Source organism: Moschus berezovskii, chromosome 6 (genome assembly GCF_049115385.1).
Source record: "Moschus berezovskii isolate FMDL1 chromosome 6, NW_MosBer_1.0, whole genome shotgun sequence".
NCBI classification, from domain to species: domain Eukaryota; kingdom Metazoa; phylum Chordata; class Mammalia; order Artiodactyla; family Moschidae; genus Moschus; species Moschus berezovskii.
The window spans coordinates 34,779,989-34,794,112 of record NC_142465.1 but is presented as its reverse complement, the minus strand read 5'-3'; the positions used below and the strand labels follow the sequence as shown (position 1 = coordinate 34,794,112).

The 14,124-nt window shown below is 42.9% G+C and overlaps 1 protein-coding gene and 1 long non-coding RNA gene across 4 annotated transcripts in view; one reads left to right on the top strand and one right to left on the bottom strand.

Annotated features, from left to right (window-relative positions):
* The window catches only part of LOC129536762 (tubulin alpha-1C chain-like), a 90,813-nt gene that overhangs the window by 62,402 nt on the left and 14,287 nt on the right, over nt 1-14,124 (top strand). For 2 of the 3 annotated variants that reach the window (XM_055395854.2, XM_055395855.2), the window contains one exon: nt 5,857-5,919. The exons of the other annotated variant lie outside the window; for it this stretch is intronic. The gene's annotated coding sequence lies outside the window, so the exon portion shown is untranslated. The remainder of the gene's footprint in view (nt 1-5,856; nt 5,920-14,124) is intronic. 3 annotated transcript variants of the gene reach the window in all.
* LOC129536763 (uncharacterized) overlaps nt 1-14,124 on the bottom strand; it is a 44,764-nt gene that overhangs the window by 24,870 nt on the left and 5,770 nt on the right. The gene's annotated exons all lie outside the window — the stretch shown is intronic.

Here is a 14,124-nt window from a genome sequence, read left to right as displayed (position 1 = left end):
GAAGTGACTTAGCCACTTAGCAGCAAACACCTCTCAAAGTTTGGTGCGCCTATTGGGATTACTTATAAACTGTTGTGAAATAACATTCATATTTTATGTCAAGACAAGAAAAATCTAAACATAAAAAAGTCTTTCTGTTTGTTGTCCTCCCCTTCCACAGGGCCTGTGTATCTACATCATGATTGGCTAAACCTCCCCCCTCAGCAGGAATACCTGCTCAACCATAAAGAGAAACCTTCTCCTACCATCAACAAGACAACTCCTTAAAAGACAGCAATTCTTCTTGAGCTCGTAAGGGGTCACATGACCCACCACAATGACACCGAGATCTAGAGCATGTAAACTGTCAGTAATACTTCAGTTAGTGTACAGCCCTCTGTCTCAAAAAACTTACATGACTGTGCCTTGACTTCTAATGGACAGAAGAGTTCTCAGAGCTTTCTGAGTTGTGCTTTCTGGGTTATGATCCTCAAATTTGGCTCAAATAAAATTTTCCATTCCTTTCTTAGATTGATTTTTCATTGACACGGTCCAGAATCTTAGGTTTGCATATGCCAAATTGGGACATAAGGGAATGAGGCAGATTAGTTGTGTTCTAACTCGGGCATAAAGGAAACTAGCGTTCTCAGATCAAATCCCTTGGATGGCTCAACTGTGATGGGCTTACAGTCTCCAGTTCCAGTTTGTACAGGAGCACAATATGTGGTCTCACATCAATACACGGGGCCTTGGCACTTCCCTGGTGGTCTAGTGGCTAACACACTAAGTTCCCCATGCAGGGAGCCCAGGTTCGATCCCTGGTCAGGAACTAGATCCCACACGCCACAACTAAAAATTCTGCATGCTACCACTCAGACCTAGTGCAGGCAACATAAATAAATATCAAAGAAAGAAAGAAACAGCAACATACACTTAAAAAATACTTGAAATGTCTTAAAATGCATCTCTAGGCTAGACTTCTTTCCTCAAGACTGTTTTGAGTCTCAGTATCCTTTTCTGCCACTGGGCTGTTGTCAAGCACTCCTAGTTCTACCGAGGCTAGATTCCCTAATGTAGAAACTTGAGGATTCGTGCTGGAAGTCCTGGTCCCTTTCCACCCTGGGATTCTTATGCATATTGATTCATTGCCTCCTTAAGTTCTCCACTTGATGTCTGATTGGCATCTCATCCTCACTGTGTTCAAAGCAAACCATGAACTTCCTGTTCCTTACCACCCTTAGACCTGCTCCTTGCAAACTGTTCCTCATCTTAGTTAGTATCAACTCCACTTTTCCAGCTGTTCGGACCCAAACCCTTGGGGTCTCTCTTAAAGTTTTACGGCTTTATTTTATATATTTATTTTTGGTTGCACTGGGTCTTTGTTGCTGCATGGGTTTTCTCTGGTTGCAGCGAGCAGGGGCTAATCTCTAGTTGCAGTGTATGGGCTTCTCATTGCGGTGGCTTCTCTTGATGCAGAGCATGGGCCCTAGGGCCTGTAGGCTCCCCAGCTGTGGCTTGAGGGCACTAGAGCACGGGCTCAGTAGTAGTGGCACATGGACTTAGCTGCTTGTGGCATGTGGGGTCTTCCCAGATCAGGGATCAAACCCGTGTCCCATGCACTGCAAGTTGGATTCTTAACCATTGGACCACCGGGGAAGCCCCAGTTAGGGGGGTCATTCTTGAATGTTTTCTCACAACCCGCATCTAATCCATCAGAAACTCCTAACCAGAATCAGGCCACATCTCATCATCTCCTCTGTTGCTGCCCTGGGTTCCTGCTCAGATTATTACAGTAGCCACTTAATTGGTCACCTGCTTCCATTCTTACCTCCCTAGAGTCTATTCTAAGCATAGAGGCCTGAGTGACCCTGTTAAAACAAAAGTCTCCTTTTATCATGACGTTGGGCCAATGACTTCCAACCTCATGCAGAGAGAAAGCCAAATTCCTTATGGTAGCCTCCAAGGACCTAAACAGTCTGGACTCCACTCTCTCTCTAACCTTTTCCACTGCTTTTCCCCTCATTCTCACTCTCCAGCCATTTCCTCTGCCTGGAACGCTCTTCCCCCAGACAGTCACATGGCTCAGCTCTTCCTTCAAGTCAGAGAGGGCTTCATGCCACATTAGTTAAAACAGCACTCATTACTCTCTAGCATCCTCACTAGATTTCATGTTTCTTTCTATGTCACTTCTCTTCCCCAAATGCAGTATGATCTCCTCAGAGGCTTTATCTTTTCCTTAATTCCTAATACAGTGCTTAGTACACACTAGGGGCCAGATAAATATATGTTGTGTAAAACAAAGAATAATGTAATTTTGCATTTCTATAAAATATGTTTTCAGGGCACTATGTAAAGTAACTAAATTGTATAAGGAAACTTAGAAGCTATGTTTTATTTTACAAATGATGAAACTAAGATCCATTCAGTAAGTTGTGCTAGAACTAGAATGTAGATCTCCCAACCCCTAGATCTACTTATTCAGAGATCTGTTTTAGATCAGTTATTATCCTCACACTGCCAATGGGGTAACTCAGATGCAATATAGGAAGGGACCTTACCAAAGGTCATGTTATATATTCACACTAGAAACCAGAATTCCCAGTTCCTAGTAGTTACAATGGCTTTGAGAGTTTACATTCTTGTCAGTGAGGAGTCAATAAAGTTGTTACTTGAATAGGTGGCTATTCTGATCTTTGCCTCCCCACACACCAGCATCTTTCACTTTGCGTTTTACTCTTTATCTCTAGAGGTCGGAATGGTTCTGTTGCTGTCTCAGTCAGTTCAGTCGCTCAGTCGTGTCTGACTCTTTGTTCCCCACAGACCGCAGCACGCCAGGCCTCCCTGTCCATCACCAGCTCCTGGAGCTCACTCAAACTCATGTGCATCCAGTCGGTGATGCCATCCAACCATCTCATCATCTGTCGTCCCTTTCTCCTGTCTTCTATCTTTCCCAATATCAGGGTCTTTTCAGATGAATCAGTTCTTCATATCAGGTGGCCAGAGTATTGGAGTTTCAGCTTCAGCATTAGTCCTTCCAATGAACACTCAGGACTGATCTCCTTTAGGATGGATTGGTTTGATTTCCTTGCAGTCCAACAGAGTCTCAGGAGTCTTCTTCATCACCACAGTTCAAAAGCATCAATTCTTTGGCACTCAGCTTTCTTTATAGTCCAACTCTCACATCCATACATGACTCCTGAAAAAACCATAGCTTTGACTAGACAGACCTTTGTTGGCAAAGTAATATCTCTGCTTTTTAATATGCTATCTAGATTGATCATAGCTTTTCTTCCACAGAGCAAGCCATGATCTTAGTTTCCTGAATGTTGAGTTTTAAGCCAGCTTTTTCACTCTCCTCTTCCACTTTCATCAAAAGGCTTTTTAGTTCTTCTTCACTTTCTGCCATAGGGTGGTGTTATTTGCATATCTGAGGTTATTGATATTTCTCCCGGCAATCCTGATTCTATCTTGTGCTTCATCCAGCCCAGCGTTTCTCATGATGTACTCTGCATAGAAGTTAAATAAGCAGGGTGACGATATGCAGCCTTGATATTCTCCTTTCCCTATTTGGAACCAGTCAGTTGTTCCTTTTCCAGTTCTAACTGTTGCTTCCTGACCTGCATACAGATTTCTCAGGAGGCAGGTAAGGTGGTCTGGTATTCCCATCTCTTTAAGAATTTTCCACAGTTTGTTGTGATCCACACAGTAAAAGGCTTTGGCATAGTCAATAAAGCAGAAGTAGATGTTTTTCTGGAAGAAAAACTTTCTGGAACTACTTTTCAGAAGTAGATGTTTTGCTTTTTCAGTGACCCAGTGGATGTTGGCAATTTGATCTCTGGTTCCTCTGCCTTTTCTAAGTCCAGCTTGAACATCTGGAAGTTCTCAGTTCACGTACTGTTGAAGCCTGGCTTGGAGAATTTTGAGCATTACTTTGCTAGTGTGTGAGATGAGTACAATAGTGTGGTAGTTTGAACAGTCTTTGGCATTGCCTTTCTTTGGGATTAGAATGAAAACTGACCATTTCCAGTTCTTTGGCCACTGCTGAGTTTTTCAAATTTGCTGGCATTCTGAGTGCAGCACTTTCACAGCATCATCTTTTAGGATTTGAAATACCTCAACTGGAATTCCATCACCTGCACTAGCTTTGTTCACAGTGATGCTTCCTAAAGTCCACTTGACTTTGCATTCCAAGATGTCTGGGTCTCGGTGAGTGATCACACCATCATGGTTACCTGGGTCATGAAGATCTTTTTTGTATAGTTCTTCTGTGTATTTTTGTCACCTCTTCTTAATATCTTCTCTTCCGTTAGGTCCATACCATTTCTGTCCTTTATTGTGCCCGTCTTTGCATGAAATGTTCTTTTGGTGTCTCTAATTTTCTTGAAGAGATCTCTAGTATTTCCCATTCTGTTGTTTTCCTGTTATTGTGCTGTCTAAGCATTAATAAATAACCACTACTCTCAACCTAGACAGCATATTAAAAAGCTTTAGAGACATTACTTTGCCAACAAAGGTCTGTCTAGTCAAAACTATGGTTTTTCCAGTAGTCATGTATGGATGTGAGAGTTGGACTATAAAGAAAGCTGAGTGCCAAAGAATTGACGCTTTTAAACTGTGGTGCTGGAGAAGACTCTTGAGAGTCCCTTGGACAACAAGGATATCCAACCAATCCATCCTAAAGGAGATCAGTCCTGAGTGTTCATTGGAAGGACTGATGCTGAAACTGAAACTCCAATACTTCAGCCACCTGATGTGAAGAACTGACTCATTTGAAAAGACCCTGATGCTGGGAGAGATTGAAGATGGGAGGAGAAGGGGACGACTGGGAATGAAATGGTTGGATGGCATCACTGACTCAATGGACATGAGTTTGAGTAAGCTCCGGGAGTTGGTGATGGACCAGGAGGCCTGGTGTGCTGCAGTCCGTGGGGTTGCAAAGGGTCGGACAAGCCTGAGCGACTGAACTGAACATTTTCTTGTACTTGGACTTCATCTTCTTTGACTTCCATAACAATGTGCTTGGGCTTCCCAGGTAGCACTAGTGGTAGAGAACCCTCCTGCCAGTGCAGAAGACAGAGGAGACATGGGTTCAATCCCTGGGTCAGGAAGAACGCTTGGAGGAGGATATGGCAACCCATTCTAGTATTCTTGACTGGAGAATCCCATGGACAGAGGAGTCTGTGGCCTACAGCCCTTGGGTCACAAAGAACTGGACATAACTGAAGCGACTTAGCACGCACACAACAATGTGCTTGGGGTTCGGCTGTGGCTTTGTTCAGTCTGCTGTAACAAAATCCCATAAACAGTGTGGCTTATTAACAACAGAAATTTATTTCTCACAGTTCTGGAGGCTGGAAGTCCAAGTTCAGGGTGCCAGCATGGTCAAATTCCAGTGCAGACCCTCTTCCCAGTTGTAGACTGCCGTTTTATCCTTGTATCCTCTCAAATGGCGAGAGAGCTCTCTGGGTCCCTTTTATAAGGGCACTAATTCCATTTATGAGAGCTCCACCTCATGACCTAATTATTCCTCCTTAGCCCCACTTCCAAATACCGGTTACAGTGAAGGTCAGGATTTCAACATATGAATTAGGTCGGGGTCGGTTGGGGGAGAGGGGCAGGGGACGGAATACATTCAGTCCATTGCAGGCTCCCTGGGCCCTGATCAGAGGCTGTGAAACCCCTCAATTCAGTTAAGCAAACCAGCATCAAGGAAGCAGGTTTCATAGCTTGTTAGGTGATTTTTTTTCCTCTTTGAAACAGCTGTGGTTTACTGTCAGTTGTTTCAGGCACAATAAAGGGAAAGAGCAGCCTGAATGTAAAATTTGTTTCTTTGTTTTGAACACAAAGAATTTCCTCCTCTTTTTCTTTTTTCCACAGTGTGTGAACCTGGCTCTGTCCCTTGGGTTCAGTACAAACAAGCGGAGCTGCTGAGGGAACAGGGTAAGCAAGCTGATTTTTATAGTTACAGGCTGTTCCACATAACCTATTTACAAGGTCAGTAGAGACCACAGCTTACCAAAACAAAGATGTATGTAATTTTAAATGAGAAACTCTTGATCGATCAGAAACAAGCAAAGACCTTCCAGGGTTTCTAAATGGTTTATATTCCTGACTGTATTGCAACAAAAAATTGCTGGAGGGTAAGGAGAAAAGAACACAGACTAGAGGATCAAAGTATTAAAGTGCTGTAAAAATAAAGTTCTGAGTACGGCCTGTGTCTGTTAGAACTCTGTACCAGCCTCTTTCCTTCATTGTGTTCTTATAACTGAATGGGATCCTTACAGGTTTGGATGACTGGGGAAATAAACATGTAATTAAAGTTGTAGATATAAAAGTGGTTTCATATGGATGTTTTTAGAGAGAAGAACAGTGGTTAAGAAATGAGAGCCTTAAAACCAACCTCCTGAGGAAAGGGCTGAGGATCCCAGAGAGGAAGGCTGGACTGCAGGCAGCATGGGCCGGCATGTGCCTTTAGATAAGTTATTTCAACCCATGAACCTCAATTTTCTCTTCTGTAAAGTGGAGGTAACAGTAGTTTCTACCTCGTAACCTCATAGAATTATTGTGACAGGTAAACAAGTGAAACTCTTCATCCTGAGGGTGGAAGCTGAGTGGTGACACTGGTCCTGGAGGTGGGATGCTGGGGTGGAGTGTAGTTGAACAGGAGCTGGGGACTTTTATAATCCAAGAAATAAAAGGATTGAAAAAGATGTTGATTGGGATTGGAGGGGCTAAGAGGTAGTAACCCTTTTGTAATTCCAAAAGCTGAAATTGGGAGGAGAAGCCAAGATGGGCTTCTGGGCTTTGGCTGGCTGTGAGGAGAGCAATGAATCAAGCTCTGAGACCAAAAAAAATGTTTTTATATCAGAGCTCTAAAGAACTAAGAGAAATGTCTCAATTTGGACTAGAGTGGAAGTAGGGGCAATGGACGGAGAAGGCAATGGCAAGCCACTCCAGTACTCTTGCCTAGAAAATCCCATGGATCAAGGAGCCTGGTAGGCTGCAGTCCGTGGGATCGCTAAGGGTTGGACACGACTGAGCGACTTCCCTTTCACTTTTTGCTTTCATACATTGGAGAAGGAAATGGCAACCCACTCCTGTGTTCTTGCCTGGAGAATCCCAGGGACGGGGGAGCCTGTTGGGCTTCCGTCTAGGGGGTCACACAGAGTCGGACACGACTGAAGTGACTCAGCAGCAGCAGCAGCAGGGGCAATGGAAAATGTTTTAACAACCAGCTGAGAGTGGAGCTGAGAGCCTAATTTGTAGTAGTCACCAATTTCCATGATGTAAATACATCCATCATTGCTGATTTCAAGCTGCCAATGCGATGTCTAACTGGCTCACCAAATTCCTAAAAATCTAAATTGTTGGCTCTAGCAGGCTCTCTCACACACCAATGAGTAGGAGGATTGGTATTACAAAAGAATCATATGGGGTTCAGATTAGGAAGCAGCCCACTGACTTGAAGTGGGAAAAACAGACACTGGAAAAGGCCAAATGCTTTCAGCCAAATTAAACTGATTACGGGCTTCCCTGGTGGCTCAGACGGTAAACAATCTGCCTGCAATGAAGGAGACCTGGGTTTGATCCCTGGGTTAGGAAGATTTCCCTGGAGAAAGGAATGACAACCCAGTCCAATATTCTTGCCTGGAGAATTCCATGGATGGGGGGCCTGGTGTACTGCAGTCCATGGGGTCTCACACTTTCACTTCACTTTTTCACCTGAGAAGGCAATGGCAAGCCACTGCAGTACTCTTGCCTGGAAAATCCCATGAATGGAGGAGCCTGGTAGGCTGCAGTCCGTGGGGTCACTAGGGGTCGGACTCAACTGAGCGACTTCACTTTCACTTTTCACACATTGGAGAAGGAAATGGCAACCCACTCCAGTGTTCTTGCCTGGAGAATCCCAGGGACGGGGGAGCCTGGTGGGCTTCCGTCTGTGGGGTCACACAGAGTCGGACACAACTGAAGTGACTTAGCAGCAGCAACACAAGACTGTTTTACCTCTAAATTTCCCAACTTTGTACAATTTATGCATTGATATTCCCTCAAATCGAGGTACTGCTAGACTAATTAGGTAGGAAAAAACAAGTACTTGGTGTACTTGAAAACGGTCAGCTCTGTGTCTTGGGAGAAGGTAAAAAGATGCCAGGAAAGTGAAAGATTATCCTAAGATTCAGTCTCTGAGTAAACCCCCCACCATCTCAGCTGCTGGCAAGAAGGTACAGTCACAAGGAAAGAAGTTTCTCAGGGGCTTTTCCACTTTGGGCTGCCAGGGGCTTTTTAGGTACATGAATAAATAAAATTATTAAATAAACATTGCTATAAATAGAAAGGAGTTCCAGACTCCAGGATATGGTCTACTTACTGGAATAATATTGTAGATGATTGGAGAATGTGAGTAGTTCTTTTTAATTTTCTGCAAGAATATATTACCTGTCTATCCTGAAGGGACAGGGGCGGAGAATCATGGAAATGGTTATTAATTACAGGAAAGATCAGAAAAAGCTTAAAGTAAGAAGGATTGACTCTGGGATGTAAAGTGGGAATACAGGGGAAACACAACCTACTCAGTTCCTTCATTTGGTCACTGTGAGGAAGCGATCCCCAAATACAGTATTTTTAGGGATTATAAGGCAGGTTCAAAAAAGCCATGTGATGTCTCAGTGGCAATAAAATGTGAAATTTCACAGAAGAAAGCCAGTCTTCTGTGGTAGTCTCACAGAATGGAGCTTGCATTTCACATAAAGTCCTAATGGAAGAGAAGGCCAAAACCCTGCTCCAGTCATGAGGGAGGAGAAATTCAAAAGAAAATATTTGCAGAGAACAGTAAGTGAAAGTTAAAGGATCTGAGGATTATTTTTCCCGTATTACCTAGAAGATAATGTCCTGCTCTTCTCTATTTACAAGGGGTAAAGAGAAGAAGGGAAAAAAATGCTTCAAAATACATACATTTTATTTTATTATTATTCTGTGCAGAGGGATTCCATGCCCCCTGCATTGGGAGCACAGAGTCTGAAGCATTGGAGGGTCAGGGAAGTTTCAAGATTTTAAAAATGCTTATCATAAAGAAGGTGGTTGGACATAACTGCAAGGAGTCTTAGCTGTCCTTTGGAGGTCTTGAAAGTAGGACAAATTCTTTTTCTTATTATATTAGCCTTGCCTTAAGAAAAATTCAACAAATGACTTCTAGGACATCCTTTCCTTGTGAACTAATGCCAGTAACAGGCTAATATAGGGCCAAGAAGTAAAAGAGGCAACTGCCATTTTAGGCATTTGTTCTGGGTTCCACCTCTTATGGTTCAGAGTAAATTATTTCAAGTCTCAAGACCTTATTTCCCACAGTTCCAAATAAATATCCTTGTTAAAAACTTATTTTTGAAAACTTTTCCAAGGCACTTTTCAGTTCAGTTCAGTTCAGTCGCTCGGTCGTGTCCGACTCTTTGTGACCCCATGGACTGCAGCACGCCAGGCCTCTCTGTCCATCACCAACTCCCATCTCATCCTCTGTCATCCCCTTCTCCTCCCGCCTTCAATCTTTCCCAGCATCAGGATCATTTCAAATGAGTCAGTTCTTCACATCAGGTGGACAAAGTATTAGAGTTTCAGCTTCAGCATCAGTCCTTCCAATGAAGATTCAGGACTGATCTTCTTTAGGATGGACTGGTTGGATCTCCTTGCAGTCCAAGGGATTTTCAAGAGTCTTGTCCAACACCACATTTCAAAAGCATCAGTTCTTCGGTGCTCTGGACATGGAACTGGACATAGAACAATAGACTGGTTCCAAATAGGAAAAGGAGTACGTCAAGACTGTATATTGTTACCCTGCTTATTTAGCTTATATGCAGAGTATATAATGAGAAACGCTGGGCTGGATGAAGCACAAGCTGGAATCAAGATTGCCAGGAGAAATATCAATAACCTCAGATATGCAGATGACACTACCCTTATGGCAGAAAGCAAAGAAGAACTAAAGAGCCTCTTGATGAAAGTGAAAGAGGAGAGTGAAAAAGTTGGCTTAAAACTCAACATTCCGAAAACTAAGATCATGGCATCCCATCACTTCAAGGCAAATAGATGCGGAGATAGTGGCTGACTTTATTTTTCTGGACTCCAAAATCACTGCAGATGGTGACTGCAGCCATGAAATTAAAAGACGGTTGCTCCTTGGATAAAAGTTAAGACTAGACAGCCTATTAAAAAGCAGAGACATTACTTTGCCAACAAAGGTCTGTCTAGTCAAAGCTATGGTTTTTCCAGTAGTTATGTTTGGATGTGAGAGTTGGACTATAAAGAAAGCTGAGTGCTGAAGGCACAATTGGAATAGGACATATTTTGTTCTAAATTGCTATATGAGCACAAAATATCCCTATATATTACTTGTAACATGTAATTTGTAATTAGACAGAAATAAGTTCTTCAGTATTACTGGTAGCCTAGCAGAGAAAACACTAAAAAACCCAAGGTTTGGTTTTATCTGAATTCACTTTTCTTTACTATATGTGGGTCCTATATATGGTGACATAAAGCCCAAGCTTCCCTGAGCTGGAGTAGGTATTCAACACTTCTTTTCCTAAAGCATTGTAAGATTCCAACAAAAGTCCTATATATAAGAATGTATCTAAGGTACTGGTGATTCTAAGACCCTGACTGAAGCATGTTTTCAACTTTGCTCATTTTTGTACAACTCACATGTACAGCAGAAATCTCAAATCAGAGTATTTCAGAATATTAGGGCTGGAAGAGGCCTTAGGGATGACCCTGTCCATGCCCCTCATACTGCACACACAAAGCCTGGGGTCCAAGGAGGAGTGCCTGTCCAAAGTTATAGCGCCAAAAATGGCAGAGCACTGGCTCTCTGTTAATAACGCAATATGTTTGTGATCAGTTCTGAAAACTGTCAGCTAGAAAGTAAGCCTTTCCTCACTCAGTAATTTTTAGACCCATAAAGACCTGTTTACATAAAGGTTAAAATTTTAACTGTCCATGCAGGAAAAAGATTCCCCACCCCTTCAAAAATAAAGTCCAACAGGGGGGCAGAAAACTTAAATATCGATCCCAACTTAAATATGGATGCTTAAAATGATTTTCAAATGCAAGAAGATGCATCTTCATCTCTGAATTTGTCTACCACCACCACCTTAGTACCACTTGGTGCTTTGCTAGGGGTATGTACTCTGTATTATGTATCTCATTTAGTCCCTACAACAGTGTATCGACCGATGAGTTATACATTATCCCCATTTTATAAGGGAGGTAATTCAGAGATATTAAGAAATTTGCTGAAGCAAAATTTGCTAGAAAGCAAAAAAATTCCAGAATACAAAACAAGGTAATCAGGACTATAAAGCCCTTAAAGATAATGCCCCCCTCAGGGGCAATCTGCTTGAATGTGAGGAGATAGGGAGTTAGAGGAAGAAAAATAAAAGTATTTTGTTAATGAATCATATGAAAACAGAATATAAAAATAAAATGCCTATTAATATTTTAAAAAACTTTTTATTTTTTATTGGGTATAGCCAGTTAACAAACAATGTTCTGATAGTTTCAGGTGAACTGGGAAGGGATTCAGCCATACATATACATGTATCCATTCTCTCCCAAACTAAATGTCTATTATTTTTCAATCAACACACTGAACTATTCCCATCCAGGTTACTAGTGACTTCTGTGTGGCTAAATCCTTGGTCATTTTTGAGTTCTCATCTTGTTTGGCCTGCTGGCAGCATATGACGCTGCTGATCATTCCTTCCTTGGTTTCCAGGGCTTCACACTCTCAGGTTTCCTCCTGACTCATTGACTGTTCCTTCTCAGTGTCCTTCATGGGATCTGCCTCCTTTCCCAGAGCTCAGTCCTTGGTCTTCTTCTCTCCTGTCCTATACTCATTTCCTTAGTGATCTCACCCCATGTCATGCCTTTAGGATGGCACTTAGATGTATATCTCTACCCAGATCTCTCTCCCTTGAGATCCAGACTCTCTATCTAGCTATGTCCTGAGCATCTCCACCTCAACATGGGCATCTCAACGTCTAGATTTAACATCACCAAAGACAAACCCCTGATAACATCCTCTTCCAAGTCTGCCCCATTCCCAACAGTTTGCATCTGTTGATGGCAAAATCATCTCTTACTCATTCAGGCTAAAAATCCTGGAAAAATGCTTGACTTTTCTTCCCCCTCATATATGAGCCTTCAGGAAATCATTTTGGCCCTATCTTCAGAACGGAACCAACTGTAACCACTTTCTGCCACTTCCTGTACTACCACTCTGGTCTGAGTTTCCATTATCTCTCAAAGGGTACTGTAGTAAAGTATCATCCTGTTTCTCCCTGTGCCCTCCTATAATCTGTTCTCAACACAACACCAGAGGGATCTTAAAAAAAAGGTAGTCAGGTCAGGTCACCACTGTTTTGCACCCTACCTTGGCTCCCTGTGTCAGGGTTAAAACCTCGGGACCTTTTTTTCTCGGTTTGTTCCTTTACATAATGAATAGCGAAATCAATCAGCAATGCATATGCATATATCCCTCCCTTTTGTACTTCCTTCTCATTAGGGTCACCACAGTGCATTAAAGAGTTTCCTGTGCTATACAGTATGTTCTCCTTGGTTACATGTTTTATTCATAGTATCAATAGAGTATATGTGTCAGTCCCAATCTCCCAGTTCCTCTCATCTCGCCCCCTTTTCCCTCTGGTATGCATATATTTGTTCTCTATGTCTCTCTCTCTCTCTCTCTCTCTCTGCTTTGCAAGTAAGATCATCTATCGGAGAAGGCAATGGCAAGCCACTCCAGTACTCTTGCCTAGAAAATCCCATGGACAGAGGAGCCTAGTGGGCTGCAGTCCATGGGGTCGCTACTAGTCGGACACAACTGAGCAACTTCACTTTCACTTTTCACTTTCACACATTGGAAAAGGAAATGGCAACCCACTCCAGTGTTCTTGCCTGGAGAATCCCAGGGACGGCGGGGCCTGGTCGGCTGCCGTCTATGGGGTCGCACAGAGTCGGACATGACTGAAGCAACTTAGCAGCAGCAGCAGCAGCAAGATCATCTATACCATTTTTTCTAGATTCCGCATTCTCTTCTGTTCAGTCGCTCAGTTGTGTCAGACTCTTTGTGACCCCATGGACTGCAGCAAGCCAGGCTTCTCTGTTCATCACCATCTCCCGGAGCTTGCTCAAACTCATGTCCATTGAGTGGATGATACAATCCAACCATCTCATCCTCTGTTGTCCCCTTCTCATCTTGCCTTCAATCTTTCCCAGCATCGGGTCTTTTCCGGTGAGTCAGTTCTTCACATCAGGTGGCCGAAATATTGGAGCTTCAGCTTCAGCATCAGTCCTTCCAATGAATATTCAGGACTGATTTCCTTCAGGATTGACTGGTTGGATCTCCTTGCAGTCCAAGAGTCTCTCAAGAGTCTTCTCCAACACCACAGTTCAAAAGCATCAGTTCTTTGGCGCTCAGCTTTCTCTATGGTCCAACTCTCACATCCTTACACGACTCCTGGAAAAACCATAGCTTTGGCTAGATGGACCTTTGTTGACAAAGTAATGTCTCTGCTTTTTAATACACTATCTAGGTTGGTCATAGCTTTTCTTTCAAGGAGCAAGTGTCTTTTGATTTAATGGCTGCAGTTACCATCTGCAGTGATTTTGGAGCCCAACAAAATTAAGACTGTCACTGTTTCCATTCTTTCCCCATCTATTTGCCATGAAGTGGTGGGACTGGATGCCATGATCCTTGTTTTTTAAATGTTGAGTTTTAAGCCAGCTTTTTCACTCTCCTCATACATGTGTTACTATACAATCCCTGGTGGCTCAGATGGCAAAGTGTCTGCCTACAAGGTGGGAGACCTAGGTTCAATCCCTGGTTCGGGAGGATCCCTGGGAAAGGAAATGGCAACCCACTCCAGTACTCTTGCCTGGAAAATCCCATGGACAGAGGATCCTGGTTAGCTACAGTCCATGGGGTTGCAAAGAGTCAGACATGACTGAATGACTTCACTTGCACTTTCACTTTATACAATGTTTATATTTCTCTTTCACTTACTTCACTCTCTATGGCACTCTCTGTAGAACCCCCACACTTTGTAGTAGCTTATATGAAGCCACAAGATCTAGCTTCTGTTGCCTCTCCAACCC